This window comes from Ursus maritimus, unplaced genomic scaffold, assembly GCF_017311325.1.
Source record: "Ursus maritimus isolate PB19 unplaced genomic scaffold, ASM1731132v1 scaffold_16, whole genome shotgun sequence".
Taxonomy (NCBI): domain Eukaryota; kingdom Metazoa; phylum Chordata; class Mammalia; order Carnivora; family Ursidae; genus Ursus; species Ursus maritimus.
The window spans coordinates 46,138,453-46,154,965 of NW_024424008.1; positions in this window are offsets into that span (position 1 = coordinate 46,138,453).

Sequence of the window (16,513 nt, forward strand, 5' to 3'; positions counted from 1 at the left end):
AGAAACAGGATATTAAATATTTTACTTGATGATGCAATTCAGTGTTTTTCCCTCCCTCCATGTGCATGAATGAGTGCTCCTGTAGATAGTAATTATTCCTCTGGGTCTCCCTCAGAGTGGACCAAATATTCTACAGGAAGCTGCAGAAAGTAAAATAATTTCAGGTCTTCCTGGGAAGACTCTAAAAATATATTTCAGCAGTCATTATTGCATGGAGGTGTAGAGAGAAAGAGTATAAAACAAAGCAGTTTTATTAAAATCCTCAACTCGTCACTATCAAAATAAATTTATGAAGCTGTAACACCAGGATGTAGTTTAGATTTTTTTTAAAAAACAGAAAATTATAATTCTTTTTTTTTTTTTAAGATTTTATTTATTTATTTGACAGAGAGAGACAGCCAGCGAGAGAGGGAACACAAGCAGGGGGAGTGGGAGAGGAAGAAGCAGCCTCCTAGCGGAGGAGCCTGATGTGGGACTCGATCCCAGAACGCTGGGATCACGCCCTGAGCCGAAGGCAGACGCTTAACAACTGCGCCACCCAGGCGCCCCAGAAAATTATAATTCTTATTCCAAGAATTGCATTTGATAAAGCAATTCACCCTTCATCACCAGAGATGAGGTGGGGGGCAGTGGGAGGAGCCGATACTTAGTTTTAAAAGAGTTTCTTTTTTTTTATTCCAAAATTAATAAATGGATTTTTCTACGTGGGAAGAAAATGGTATGTATGGGAAATAGTTAACTCTGAATTTTAATTTGATATGATTCCTTATTTTTCAATGTGCTTACCAATAATTCCTGGTATCTGTTAGGTCTTATGAATCTTCGTCCACTCACTATGGTATTTAACCTTATCTGATGTCCCCTACCCTCTCTAATTCAGATTTTTTAAGCTTCTTATGCCTGGAAGAGTGCTGAAATTTTATAGAGAAGTCCATATGAATGACTCTTTAAAAATGTCAAAGATTTATCAACACCTAAGATTTATCAAGTGCTCAATAAAGTAAAATTAGAATAAGGCTCCTTATTTCTTTTGGGATAGCCTTATGGCTAGAAAAATTATGAGATTCCTTCACTCATTCACCCAACAAACTTTTATAAATGCTTATGTATTCAGTACTTTGTGAAACGGTGAAGATATGACTCTGACTTCAAAAATAGAGCTCTTTAGTCAGAAGCCCCTTTGTAGGATTGCATGTCAGTTACACCGAACACTCACGCCTGTTTTAATGAATCATGCTTTACTCCAACAGTTGCCCAGCTTCCAAATACCTAATGGACAGACAATGTGTTTACTCATGGGGAGTCCCTCCTTTTCCACAATCTCAGACATTTGTAGCATAGTTTGAGGTTCACCCTTATTTCATTTGGGGGGATTGCAGCTAGCACCTCAGATCTCAATGTTCAACAGACCAAGAGTCTGTAAATATGGATTTAGAATGCCTTTGGAATCTATTTTTGAAAGTGAAAGAGTACAATAGATTGTCTATACCTAAAGATATATAACTATTGTTCTTCTATAAATGTTACTTATTTTATTTTTTACTTCCTTCTTTCAATAAGACTTTTTATGACATCATTCCATATCATAATTGCATGTTGTTATTGCATGCCTACAAATATTTATACTAATTATGTAATGAGCCATAATTGCACTAATACATGATAATGGGCTAAAATCAGTGTACATAAACAAGGAAATTCACACAACCAAAAGAGCAGGGTATTGAAAACCATTAGTATTCTAGCAACAACATCCTTCTGTCTTTGACCCCTAGAAGAAGATGAATTTTTCCGCTTCTGGATATTCTCTATAAGCTGTCCATTTAGGCTCATATACTAGCATGCTAGCACATCAGAACTTATACTGTCTTTGTTCTATCTTCTTTGGCTAACTCTTACCAGCCCTTTCATTGCCTTGTTTTCTATTCCTAAGAGTTAAACCTTCACAGTGTTTACAGAAATCAAGCAAATGGTCAGTGCAAGGAAAATGAAAGAAATTCGAATGCAAAGGAAAGACAATGACTTATGTTTTCTTCTAGTGTCCTAGTGAATATTAAATCTTATCCATAATTTAATATCAAGAGGCAGAGGACTCACACTCCTTGAACTTCCCTATGAGATCCAGGACTTAAGGCAAACTTACCAAATTGAATTCAGCCATTCTGCGGGTTTTTTTTTTTTTTTAATTTACCATACTACAAAGTTATAATAAAAGTAGAAGGACAAGAGACATGACATAAAAATAAAAATCACCTGGCTTTTATCTTCAGATTCTTTTATACTCCCACTTTGCCCATTCATTCATATGCTTTTGCTTTCATACAACGAACATATTTTTAAGTCTCTCCTTTGTGCCAGGTAGTAGGCACGCAGGTTGGATTAGATTTGCAATGGTGAGTAGCACAGCCCCATCTTCAAATAACTCACGGTGTAATAAAAAGAGATAGATGGATAAATTATGATGCAATAGTGTTAGGGTTACATTAGAAATGTATATATGAAATGATGAGTGATCAGAGGAAGAACTCTTTGAATTGAGGCTTGAAGGATGAATGGGAGTTTGCTTGGTGAAACTAACTTCCCAGTCTTCCCCTAAGCCGGGTAGCACTCATCCAGAGAGGCAGCCTCATCAAAAAAAGCAGCCCCACTCCATGATATCTGCATCAGGGAATAGGGCTGGAAAAATGGGAAAAATGGTCCCTCTCCAGGTTAGTGCAGCAGCGTGATGAAGCACCAACTCTACAACATTTGGATCTATTTTTTGGAACGTAATTAGCACCATGGGACTGCCACCTTTTATCCACCATGTGGCTTAGACACTCCTCCATCTCTGAATGCCTGGGCCCAGCTCCTTTATGGAACAGCCTTTACCAGGCAAAACCAGAGCTAAGCGATGAGGAGAGGAGGCCGTCTATAGACCAGAGAGCAGACCTCATGGGAAAGTGCAAACCTGATCCCACACGAATTCACATGGAGATGGGAAGTCATCAAGCTGCAAAAGCCTGTCTGCTGCTCCAGCATCAAACTAGGACTGAGGATAAACTAAAGACCCCATTTAAAAATTAAAAGCAAACAGGGAAATTTACTGTATTTCCTTAGAAGGAAAAAAAATACAGAATCACATTTTACACATTGCTAAATAAACTATTGGGGACAGAATTTACACCAAAAAAAAAGTGCTGAAACAGCTCTCAAAAGAGGGGCACTTGATAAGTATGTGAAATATGTAATTTTATGGTAAATACTGTTGAGTGAATGTTCAGCATAGCTTCTATATTATTTGTCTATCTCTGCTTTGCTCATAATCCTGTTTCCTAGCATTTTTCACCATGTTTTGGCTGAAGCTCTTTCCCTTTGTGAATTGACCCTTTAGAGATTATAGCTGTTCCGTTGCGCGGTAGAAACATTTGTTTTCCTAATTCTTTCTCAATTGTTCAAGTTTAAATATTGGTCTACTTTTATATGGTTAACATAGATACTGGAGGGCGTTAGTTTGATCAGAATAAACGCCATTTTATATCATTACCATAATTTTGATGCACCGATAATATCAAGAAGAACAGCCCTTAGTATTTCCTCCCTTCTTGTATGCACAGTAATCTCAAGTCAAGATTCTTGTGTTATTTTCTCTACTGTCAGACCCTTTGATGTGTTGTCTCTTATGAATGGCCCAAATAGGTGGCAGCACGAAGAACAATGATAAGACTAACATGTAATTTCATTGCTTAAGAAATGGTAGCTTTCCAGCCATTGTGACTGCATGTTCCCAGGTTGAGGTAGTAGGTTGTATAGTTTAGAATTACATCAAGGGAGATAACTGTACAGCCTCCTAGCTTTCCTTGGGTCTTGCACAAAGCAACATGCCGAGAACGATCATGATTCCTCCGGGCCTTTTTTTCTAGGAAAGCCTGTGAAAGGTAAGATTGGGTACAGTTCTTTTACTGGCATTTTAGAATTCAGGTTTTGTTTAATTCTTGTACCCATGCTGTATTTTCATGTTCTGTTTCTTTGGGTTGGATTTTGTTTTGCCAAAAACATGAGACTTTGAGGGATTCAGCTTATCAGTTACCCATTGTCACCATAATGCTGCATAATAAACAACAATAATCATGTTTAGCTCGTGAGTCTGTGGGTCAGTGATTTAGACCGGGCAGTTTCTCTGATCTTGGCTGGTCTCATTCATTCTGGCTGTCAGCTGTAGGACAGGGTCACTAGGATGCTGAGGTAATTCAGTTCTGTGCCCTCCATGTGGCCCGTCTTCCAGCAAAATCTTTGTAGCGTGTTCTCATGGTGAAGGCAGAGAAGCAAGAACAAGGAAGAGCCAAAAGGCTTAAGCATTTTGCAAGCTTCTGATTGCTTTATGTTTGCTAATACCTCATTGGTCAAAGGAAGTCACATGACCCAGCCTGGAGCCAGAGTAGGAGACACTAGGAGGTTTCTTGGCAAAGGGCAGGAACTCAGGAACACATGACAGACGGGGCCATTTTTGCAATCATGTTTCACTTTCTTAGAGTTCATCACATTGAAAGTAATTACGCACCCTCCATTCAAGCAAGCTCCCCAGATCAGGAGCCATGTTTGTGAATTCACATTTTGGATTTTGGGCGAAGCTGGTCTTTGTCTGAATGTTATGTATATCCCTGTTAATGAGGTACGTTCCAACCAACTTCTGTGGGACAATGCCAAGAGCCTGGACCGGTAATAATGTGGGGATTGACTAAATCAGAAACAAGGCTCAGTCATTTCATGGTGATAACTGGCGTCAACAATGATGGACATTTTGCCTGACTTAGCGTGAACTTGCACAACCTACCCAGAGTATATGAGTGGCAGAGCAGCACTAGAATCCAAGTCTGTTGGCCAGGATGGGGTTGCTCCAAGCCTAGACGCTTTCAATAGAAAATGCAAAAAGGTAGTCCGAGGTACTTAATGAGGTTATTTAATCCAATTGATGACTTTCTGGCATTTTAATATACAACATATGTAAAAGAGAATGATTTTGCCCATATTAGCTGCAGCTCGCTCGCGCATGCTCTCTCTCTCTCAACTACATTAACGAAGAGACAAGATCCCCATGTCACCATTTTGATCGCGTGCTCAAACACTTTCATAGTGAATTATGGTGATTGTTACATTACTAAGAGGTTCAAGGATAAGTAGCCCCAGTTTGATGATAAAGCGCAGCTAGAGTTTCAGGTTCAAGGCCACCCCCAAAAGTCTACAGTAGAACTGGGAGTGATTCTAAGACTCCTGTACAGTCGTCATTTCTTAGTTCACTCATTCATCCTTTAGAAAGGCCTTTGGCTTTGCTCTAGAAGACACTGCCATTACTTTGTCACATTTATTATGAGTTTGACATGAAACACAGTTCTTACCTATATCTGTGTTGGCTTAGAGTTTGTGTATCAAACATCTGTAGCCACTTGACATATAAGGACCTACTTAGTACTGTTTATACATTTATAAAGCTTTTTTTTTTAATCAAGCTATCTTCCTGTACAAGACAATAAGATCCTCTCCTTGCATAAACCTGAGTGGTTTCACACAGCCATGGCTCCCAAGAGCCAAGGAGTATTTGGGGTCATGCTTTGAAAACAAGCCAACTTTCATATGTTTGATCAAATGATTGGATTTCTACTGACTAGGTAATAAGGATGTACCCACCAGATTTTACATAATGCCCTCTTTGCTTTTAGAATGGCTGTGGTGTCTGGGAGGTCATGGTCTTCCCTTTTTTGAGCCAGGTCAGAGTTTGGGAACTGCAAGAAAAATAAATTATGCAGGAGGCCACATTAGACACATCTCAGTGTAAGTTATAGCAGCACGGGATGGGTAGAGTATTCTTTAAAATGAGTCATTTCTTATCTTCATCTTTGGTGAGTATGTGTTCTTTCCTCAAGGGAACTCTTCACTGAATTTTATGTCTGATAATCATTCTTAGTCCAGAAACCCTAAATACACCATAGTATAACGTAAATAACCATAGTATCTTACGAGACTTAATTTCAGCTAAAAGGAAAAAACAAAGAGGTGCATGATGCTACATTTTAAGATAGCATCAAGAAATTATAATATCTATACGGGTGGTACAAATGTTATTTTAATGTTTTGGAATCTGGTCATTTAATCCAGCTATTTTCTAACACACTGATAGACTTCAGAACATAATGTGTTGCTGGCCTCTTGACCTTCTTCATCCATCAAGGAACATTTCACTGACACGATTTAAGGAGACTCTGGCCAGTTAGTATAGTGAGTTCATAAACTTTTCTGAAGACAGGTCATTTGTACTTCTTCATTTGTATGCATCAGATTCTTTTTTACCTTGACTTGGTGTATTAGTAGAGACATTTAACTAATACATGGTAACACCATCAATCCCCTTCTTGTTTGGAAGTACGCACTTCCAAAGATATTCTCGGAAGGACAAACGCTAGCCTTCTCAAAGTTGACTTTGGTTCAGTGTCTTCTCTGAGTGTTCTGAAGACCCAGGAAGAAATTAATAAACCAAGGTTTTCTTATTCAACCAAATAATACTCTCTAAATACTTACTACGAGTTTGATCTGTAACACCCTACCTCATTACCATTCTTGTCCCACTGTACTATTTTCTTGCCCTCCAAGATTCTAACCCCTCATCTCTTGCCCTCCAAATTCTAACCCCACTGAAATATTTGTTTGTCTCTTCTGAGTAAGACCGACCTCTGGTGGTCTTTACCTTCTAGTTCTCTAACAGCTATACTTCCAAGTTCCACTGAAAGCTTCCCTTCAGTACTGTTTCTCAAACTTTAATTAATATGAATCCCCTGAGATCTTGTTAAAACACAGATTCTAATTCAGTAGGTCAGGACGGGGCCTGAAATTCTGCATTTCTAACTGACTCTTAAGTGAGGCTGAAACTGTTGGTATAGAACATACTCTTGGGGGGCGCCTGGGTGGTGCAGTCTTTAAGTGTCTGCCTTCGGCTCAGGGCGTGATCCCGGCATTATGGGATCGAGCCCCACATCAGGCTCCTCCGCTAGGAGCCTGCTTCTCCCTCTCCCACTCCCCCTGCATGTGTTCCTTCTCCCGCTGGCTGTCTCTCTGTCAAATAAATAAATAAAATCTTTAAAAAAAAAAAAAAAAAGAACATACTCTTGGGTAGCAAAGTTCTACATGATCGACTGCTTCTGAACCCCAGGATGTCCAGGCTTTTAAGCTGAGGGCAAGAAATTTGGAGACAGCTTTCCATCTTTAGATAAGTACAGCAATTTCCCCTCTAATTGTAGTCACAAAGCTTATCTTTTAAAAATATCTTAGTTCCTTTCACCAACAGAACTCAAGATGCAGGCCTATGGAAGTTGCATCTTAGAAACAGGGACACTGTGACATTGAGTGTAGTCCTAAAAACTTTTCCAGTTACCGTGATCATCCGTTCCACAGAAGCATCCTTGAATAGCACATGTCAAGAGAATTCAGCCGGAGGCATGAGTGCAGGTATCAAACCTGGCTCTACCGTACTCAGATCACTTAAGCTTTCTGACTGTCGGTGTCTAAATATATAAATCCATGGACCAGACCCAGATCTTTTCTGGGGTCCCTGTACTGTAGAATATCCTGCAATTCTGGGGCTGTCGCTCAGGAATCTTAGATGGCAGTGACTACAATCTTCTTGGCCTCCATATCCTTCCGTTTTATGACATGGCAGGGGATATTTTCAGTTCTGTCTCCATGCTGTCAAAGGGACGCGAGCACAATGGCAACATTTGCAGTAACGGTGACCACTACAAGCTGTCAACATGAAAGGCCACGTTAAAGCAATGGAAAAAGTAGCCTAAGAAAACAGTGACTATTAATCCTCTTGGTCCTTCCATGGTTTGTAGATCACTGGGGTAATAAAGAAAACTAAATTAATTTCTGCCTAGTTAATGTCTAAGAACAAGGTATGTTAAAGCACTGAATATCATTTTCCAGTAGAGGTTATCTCAGTGGTGAACAGAAGGGGGTATGTGGGATATGTGAGATTCACTACCTCCATCCCCGGTTCCTGTTTGTGCTCTTTCTAAACAAAAATTATGTGCTTCGTGCTCCACCGCCAACTGCAGTATGGAGCACACGAGAGCCTCTGTGGCCCTTCTCAACCCTTTTACATCAGTCACAGAACTCCCACTGTTCTGTGCTAATGCAAACTGCAATAACGTTTAGCATCAGGACATCTCTGAGTCAAGAGGTTAACGGAAAACACATCTCCCATTGTGTTCCTGCAGCTCTGATACTGTTAATGGCGAAAACACCATGGAGACAAATAGATCTCTCTTTATTCAGGAAGCTTTGAGTGAAGAGAAAATATATATGACACCTTTACAACATGAGAGCCCTCTCTATATGGTGCATTAAGGAAGGGTGGAGGAGGGGGACGTTCATGCAACACCATGTTTGATAGGGTTTGAGACTTCTCTAGATGGAAAATTCTGTCTCCTCCATTTTCTTTCTGTTGCTTTAGTAAATAGTTCCAGTTCTGGCAGGGGAAGTGAAATTTAACCTTTCAAGGTACAAATTCAGGGTAAGAGACTTCATGGAGTATTTTCTAAACCATGGCTAAAGAGCTAGATGAAGACACGCTGCCTCTTTTTTTCCTATCCTGCCTTTGTGCATCTTGCCTTTATCTGTTGTGTGCTTCAGACAGATTGTGGATCGATATGTTTATAAGAGGGAACCAAGGGAAAAAAAATCAACACATTATAATTTTGCTGAGATTTCACTTGAAAATTACCCAAAAGTAGACTGTGCGTTTTGTCTGGCCATATACAGATCATATGGAAACATATTTTGATGTTCTTATTTTCCATTCACTTGAGAGTGTCCCTCAGGGAAATCTTAGTCAAGGTCACTTCTTGTTCCTATAGAACATTCTTTCTCCAGTTTTATCGAGATATAATTGACATACACCGCTGTAGAAGTGGAAGGCATACAGCATAATGGTTTGGCTTACACATATTACGAAATGATTTCAGTAATTAGTTCAGTTAGCATGTATTGTCTCCTATAGATATAATAAAGAGAAAAAGCAAAAAAAAAAAAAAAAGAAAAAGAAAAACAATGTCCTTGTGATGAGAACCCTATAGAGCTTTAAAAAGAAATTTGTTCTATAGTTTGTCAATTGTCATCGGAAGCTAAAATTAGGAGGCTCCATTTCTTGAGGATTAAAAACTTTTCACTCTGTGGTAAAAAAAATTCTGGTTTAGGAATCCATTTGAGGGCTTTTCTGCACAATTTAGGGGCATCAGATAATTATCAAAATTCCGTGATATATATAATCTTTGAAGCATTTGGAGGGTGTATGTTATTGACTGTCAGATGACTACATGGACATCGGTGGGGGGTGGGGTGGGGGGGAAAGAGCGGCACGAGCATCCAGCTTCTGCACTGAACTGGAAATTTCTAGACCTGTTTCCCAGCCAGGCTGATCCATTGCAATACTCGTACTCTCTGATTGTTGACTCAGTTGCATCAAGGGCAGCCAAATTTCATGTATAAAAGTTCACCAAGTCCAGGAAGGAGGGAAAGGAATTCCAGAATGACTCATTGTTTAATGAATAAGGCCCCAAGTGTTCTGCGGTTGCCATTTTTAAACTTGAATAAAATGTATAGAATTCAAATCATAGCTTGAATTCCAAATTGGGGCAGATCATGCTCAAGGGTGAGGCTGCCGTGTTATAGCAATAAGCCGCTTCTAGTCAACGGCTAATAAGCAACGTCAGAACATAAATGGGGCACTCATGATGTGTGCTCTGAGTCCTCTAAAGGTTTAAAAGTCTTTTAATCTATTTGTAGCTTTTTATTATTGAGTAATGAAGTGCTGCTAAAATACTGGAACCAATATGCAAAACACATATGAAATCAAGCATAATTCAAGGAGAACAGATCCCCGAAGACTGAACAGAAAGGTACAAAATGAATTGGTGGGAAGTAAACTTCTGTTGAGGGTGGGAAGGAGAGTCAACTTTTTATTACCTTTCATGACCAAGAAGCAGGGGTTTCTGGTTAATCAATAGGGGTTTTATCAAAATTGTCATATATAATAGGCATGAATGACGAGTTTAAAAAAGATTATATTTTGCTTAAAGCAAGATTGTTCTGAATACAATGTAATATTTCTTTCAGATTTATAAGTTACTTCGTGTCTCAGCACACATTCTGCCTATGATTTATCTTTCATCTCAATTATTCTCCTAGCTCCTGCTCTGAAATTACCTTGTGCTTCAACATCAGGACCATCAAGCCAAATTGATGTTATAGGGTTAGGTGACACGTGGAAATGCCCGTTGTAGGCTTAGCTTGGCAGAATACTGGTTAACCTAGAGTTTACCACTTACGTCCTTTGGCTTAAGTTGGAAACTGAAGTTACTATTGACTGTGATCTCATCTAATAGAAACATGCCCAAATATTCCGTTGCCAATTAAACCCTACCCTTCACCAATCAACCAAAATATTTCGCTCTGAATACAGCACATACATTATCCTGTGAACTTGTGTGGTTCTGAATTTAGCCAGCTCTGTTGGCTGTTCTCTGCCTTGCCAGATCTTCCCTCTACCTTTGTTCACCCTGTTCTGTGCTCTCAGAGATTGTTAGTCAAGGGCTGCCTCAACAGTCCCTTTGGCCCTCTGGCTTCTAAATGTGTTTGGCCAAGGGGAGGCACCAGCAGGAGACGCCAGGGAAAGTGGAGATAGAGGTCTGGTACATAATCCCCTTGACTGTCTTCCTGCAGGCCATGGGGTTGACCTGCTTTCATTCCCTACTGAAGATGGTGGCCACTCTGACAGCTCTAGGTCTTTCTCTAGCTTCTGATAACCACCTCCCCACCCTTGTTCCCTCACGCCTAGGCTTGGTACTGACTTTCCCCTGCTGTTAGAACTTGGACATTTACATATCTTAATGACTGTCTCAACTCTTCCCAACCTTTGCAAATAACCCTTACACTGAATTTCCCTCAGTTTCCCCATCCGAGTGTGCTAATTTCCTGTCTGGACTCTGATTTTCTAGCTAAAGTTAACATAAACTAGATAACAGAACTTAGTCACTCACTTTCCATCCTGTGTGGGAGATGAGGGATGGGGGAGTAGATATTTATCTTTTCCATAATACTGTAAGCTCTGGAAGGGCAGGGACCATGTCTAATACCTCCTTTATAATTCTTTACAACACCTGCAAAGGGCTTAGCTCACAGTGCATGCTCTGCTCATGGAGAGTCTTACTGAGTTCCTCTGAAATCCTCAAATTTGTTATAGGCTTAAATGGAATGCAAGCGCTTGACTTAGGATGTAGACTTCAAGAAGTCCAGGACCACACTATTTTTTAAAACAGCATTTATAATATATAATCTCTCATGACACAACTATCAAACCCACTCTGGAAATTCTAACTCCATAAAAATAGAAGACTTACGTCATGGGTCAGGTTGGTTTGTGTTTAGTAGATGAGAAATAATTCTACTTAAAAGGTTTAGATCTCGTTTTCCTTTTACATTCTTACTCACCCTCTACTGTACATTAAGTTTTCCTATTTGTGCTATTTTCTATGTATTTATTTATGTGGCTTTCTCCATAGAAATGGTGTTGAAACTAAAGAGTAGCATTGACAATTTTCTGAATATAATCTGGGTGGAGGGGACACAGAGGGTGCGTCTGAAATAAGGATTTAAGAACTGCAGGATAAAGGGAATGGTTACCAGGATGGTCACTGTTTCTTTGGGGTTCCTATTCCTGATTTGCCCTTTGACTTTTGTCATTATGCCAAACCTCTCCATACTTAAAATTTCGAAATTACTCCCAACTTCAGGAAATGTAGCAACTGGGAACGGAAAACACTTTGATTTGTAAAGTAGTGAGTTGTTACCATATCCTAGCATGTTGTATTTATTTCCCACTTTGAGCAAATCAGTGTTTTAATATCTACTTGCTCTGAAACCGGTGAAAAAAGATTAGGAGAAAGTTACGAAGAACTTGCCTTTTGACTTTCTTTACTGAAAGGAAACTGCTTGGCTAGTTCAAAGAGCAGATGCCTGACTGTTCATATTTTGCAAACAAGATCATTTCTTCAACAAATGGAGGCAGTTGGAACATGGTCAACTCAGATAAGTTAAGCTTTGTGTCTCCCTGATAAGTGAAACTGTTTAATGATAATTTTACTCGTCCACTTGGGAAGTGACCAAAGCACTATTAGATAAGTTAAAATTTTTAAAAAGCGTGGAAAATACTTTTGCCAACTGTTTCTTCTTGGCCTCTTGGCAAAGATCAACAGTTACGTTCCCTATCTAGGGACTATCTCTTGTGGGCCAGACCGGATGATCTAATAGGTCTTTATAATCTCTAAATACTGTGACTTTTATCCCCAAGTGAACTACATAGTTTATTTACATAGAAACACATTCACAGGCTTAAGGAAATGCAGTATGACTAATGCTAAGGAAAGTGAGCCAGAATGATTCAAGTGACTTTTTTTTTTCTAAATAGGATAAGTAAATTAAAATCATAGACATTCCCTCTAGTTCCCTTCCAGCATCTCAATATGTAGATTTTAGGTGTCAGAATTCCCCAGTAGCGAATTATTTTTCTGCCACCAGCAAATTATAAACATGTTGTCCTGTTAAATCAGTAAACCTTTGCCATACTTATCAAGAAAGCTCTTCAATGGAGATTAGGTTTAATTGTTGTTTTAATTTTACATTCTATCCTAGGCACATGGGAAATTAAAAATGTTGGGAATGATAGGAAAATAAAAATTGTTAGAAAAATACAAGCATGATAAATAAAGCAGAATCACTGTGCATTTCAACTTTATTAAGAATGTGGTTTTGTGCCTTGGGTTACATTTATAGAGACAAATGAAGCATTGGAGGAATCTCAATTTTTTAATAAAAAAATTGTTTCCTCGGGGTCATGCTGGCAAAGACAATGTTTTTAAGGAGACTTTTCTTTTTTCCCTTCTGTGTTGTACAAATATTTTATGCTTTCTACATCAGGTGATACTTTGAATTGTCTATCTGGGACTAAAAATCAAATGCTTTTATTGTTGTTGATTTTTTTTTTTTAAATCAAATCTCCTCCATACACATTGGGTCTCCTTCAGAATAAATACAGGGGCAGTCAAAAGCTCTTACTTCCAGAGGACTTAGAGCTTCCCAGCTGATTACTTGCCCAAATTACTCTGGCATACACAGGTTAAAAGAATGTGGTTAAGAGATACCAAATAAGAAAGCAGATGAAAAACCCTAGTATCACCCATGAATTGTGTTCCTAAGCCAATTGGGTAAGCGTCAGGCCATTTATTTTCAGAGGCGTTGTCTGGATGCTGATCCTTTCTGATAAAAATGGTCAAAGTGAGGAATTCTGTCTGGGGGCTTGATGATCGGTCCCTTCTATGGTGCTTTCTGCTTCCCCGGTCCTGATTTATCATTTGAAAGTCCGTTCTAGTTCAGCACTGAGGAGAAAGGCCATATAAATACAATGCATTACTTTCTGACATCCTGTAACTTAGTGCACGATTGATGATGTTGCTTATCCTTAAACGAAAGCATTTCTTAAAAGATGATAATTTTTCTACGGGCTCTCTTGGAGTATATGCTACAAGTTCCAGTAAGTCACTCCCAGCCCCCACTGTGTCAAGTGAAGATATCTCTCAGGTCGCTTCCCACAATAAATTCAATATGAAACGTCACATATATTCCTCATCCCGCAGTCTTAAGGTCTAAGTGAGGGTATCACTCTCCTGAACGCAGCTCCTTTTACTAACTTATCTCAGTTTGGTGTCTCATCACACTCTACCATGATTTATCTTTCATCTCAATTACTTTCATAGCTCATGCTTTGAAATTATCCGAAAACTCAGATCCCTGCTGAGGGCCGGGTTCATGGTTGAGGATACATTTGTTTTCACTGTTTGTGTCCTCCGAAGTCGAGCTCAAAGGTCACCTTCTCCCTTTCTGTTTGCCTCTCACCTCCCTCCGGCAGCTCTTCTTTTTGTGCTCACATAACACTTTGTTCAAACAGCGAGCATATCATTAGACGAGTGTTATACATGTCTGTTTCACTGAGAGCTTTAGCGAATTCTTTGATGGGACGGACACCATTTCAATCATCCTTTTATTCCCAAGCTGACACATAATAGTTGCTTAATAAGTGTTGGCTCACGCGAACCAGATTTTCTTTCAGTAAACAATTTTGACAGGCCTGTGATTTAGGAAATGTGAAACTCAGCTAACATTTGCACCCCACGTTTAAGTTCCGTATTGTATTCTGTGGCATCTACGGGCTTTTCCCCTTTCATTCCGCTATTGTTTCAGGGCACAAGATTGGATCTGAAATAGACTTAACAGCCAAGTGAAAATAGGATGCCGTCAAGGCTTGGCTTTTGAAAAGTTTTCTTAGGATATTGGGAGTTCCCAGAAATTCAAGGGTTCGGTAAACTGTGGATACATAGGCTAAGGCCCAAAGAGAAATATTTTAATGCTTATCAGAACAGAATTGATCAGAAATTGTATCACTCCCATGCGATTTCCCTGCAATGGGATGAAACTTACTGGAGAGGAAATCTCCCTTGATGAAATCTACCCTTCTCTGCATTGCTTATTGAGTGTAGATAAAACCATCATGGTCATGAAGATGATGAATGGCTTTGCTTTGATGTGACTAAGCTTCCCCAGTTGTCGTAGCCTCCTACTGAGCCACATTTCTACTATAGTTTTTGAAGTTTCTTTAAATTGAGGAATATATTTTATGATGGTGGTGGTAGTGATAGTCATGATGCTGATTCGTTACATTAGTACCCGTTGTGCAAACGGAATAGCCAGTAAGTACTGAGCTCCTTTTTTCATTATCAAAATTAAAAAGTCCTTCCAATTAAGTGAGGTACTATTACTCTATCAACTGCGTCTAGCGATGTTTGCTCACTTTAAGAATTCATCGAATACATTTTGTTCATATGTTATCTTTTATTTTTGAATCCCAGGAAGGAAATAAATACAGTTCTCTGAAAGGATTTTAGTACAACTCTGCCCAGAGAGTTAATGTGACAATAGTCAACTCATTGGTGTTTTCCAATCAATTTCATTTCACTCTATCAAACAATTGTTAATTTACTGCTCTTTTGTTCTCTATTCCGCTATGTCCCTCTCAAGTTCTAATTTATCAATAATTAATAACATCAATAATATGGGCTATTAACAATGTGTTGTACCTGTTCAGTTTTCTGTGTTGTACATAGATTTTATGCATGTGTGTGTATATATGTGCGTGTGTGTATATATATGTGCGTGTGTGTATATATATGTGGTTTATCTTAGGTGCTGTGGTAAAGGCAAGATAGATATGATTATTTCTGCCCCCAAAGATCTTGAAATGTAGTGAAGGGAATAAAATAATTACAAGATGATTACTTCACAAATACCAGCGCATTAAATACAATTCCAAAGTGCTGTGGTGAGTCAGAAGACGAGGATATTTCCAACAGGCTTCGTGAAAGAGATGCGTTTTGAGCTGAGGCTTGAAGAATGGGTCGGAATTTGAGGGACAGAGATTGGGGACAAGATATTCCTGATAAAGGCAGAAGCATGAAGAAGGGGCTTGATTAGCAAGAAGTAGGGAAATAGTCCGTTTGGGTTTAGACAAATTAGAAAGAAGAAGAGACTTTACAAGTAATCTGAAATCAGTTCATAGAGGGATTTGAATGCCACGTAAAGGTGTTTGGAGTTTTGCCAGGTAGCTGTGGGGAACAGGTAGGTTGATTAACTGTCTACTTTAAGATGATTAATTAGCGTATAAAGTGGACAGGATGGGATGTGGGGAGACTAGTTAGGAACTTATTACCGTAGACTCAGGTGATCCCCATAGCAGTCTGAACTAGAGTATTGGCAACGTGTGTAGAAAGGCGGGAATGTTTGGCATATCCTGTCTGTGCGATTGGGATTCAACAGAAGATGATGAATCGGAATAAGGAGGACAAATACTTGCTGAAGGTTGATTAAGTAAATTAATTTATTTTGGACTTAAGCAATATGGTCTTGTGCATTTTTATAGCAATATCTGCCAGGCCAGGGAGAGAAGCAGGAGAAACAAATGGCGATCACTCAGGATCATAGTTTGGAAAATGGAAAGCTGTAGAAGGTCAGAAGATAATAGATCCTGGGGTCCTAGGGAAAACCATCATTGAAATGACTTCACAAAAGTTACTGACCAAATGGAGATGAAGTACAGCTAGAAGACAGTGATGAGCTGGGGGGATCCAGAGGAATTTTGGAGCTTCTATGTTACAAATAGAAATTGAATATGTACGGGGCGCCTGGGTGGCGCAGTCTTTAAGCGTCTGCCTTTGGCTCAGGGCGTGATCCCGGCATTACGGGATCGAGCCCCACATCAGGCTCCTCCGCTATGAGCCTGCTTCTTCCTCTCCCACTCCCCCTGCTTGTGTTCCCTCTCTCGCTGGCTGTCTCTATCTCTGTCGAATAAATAAATAAAATCTTTAAAAAAAAAAAAGAA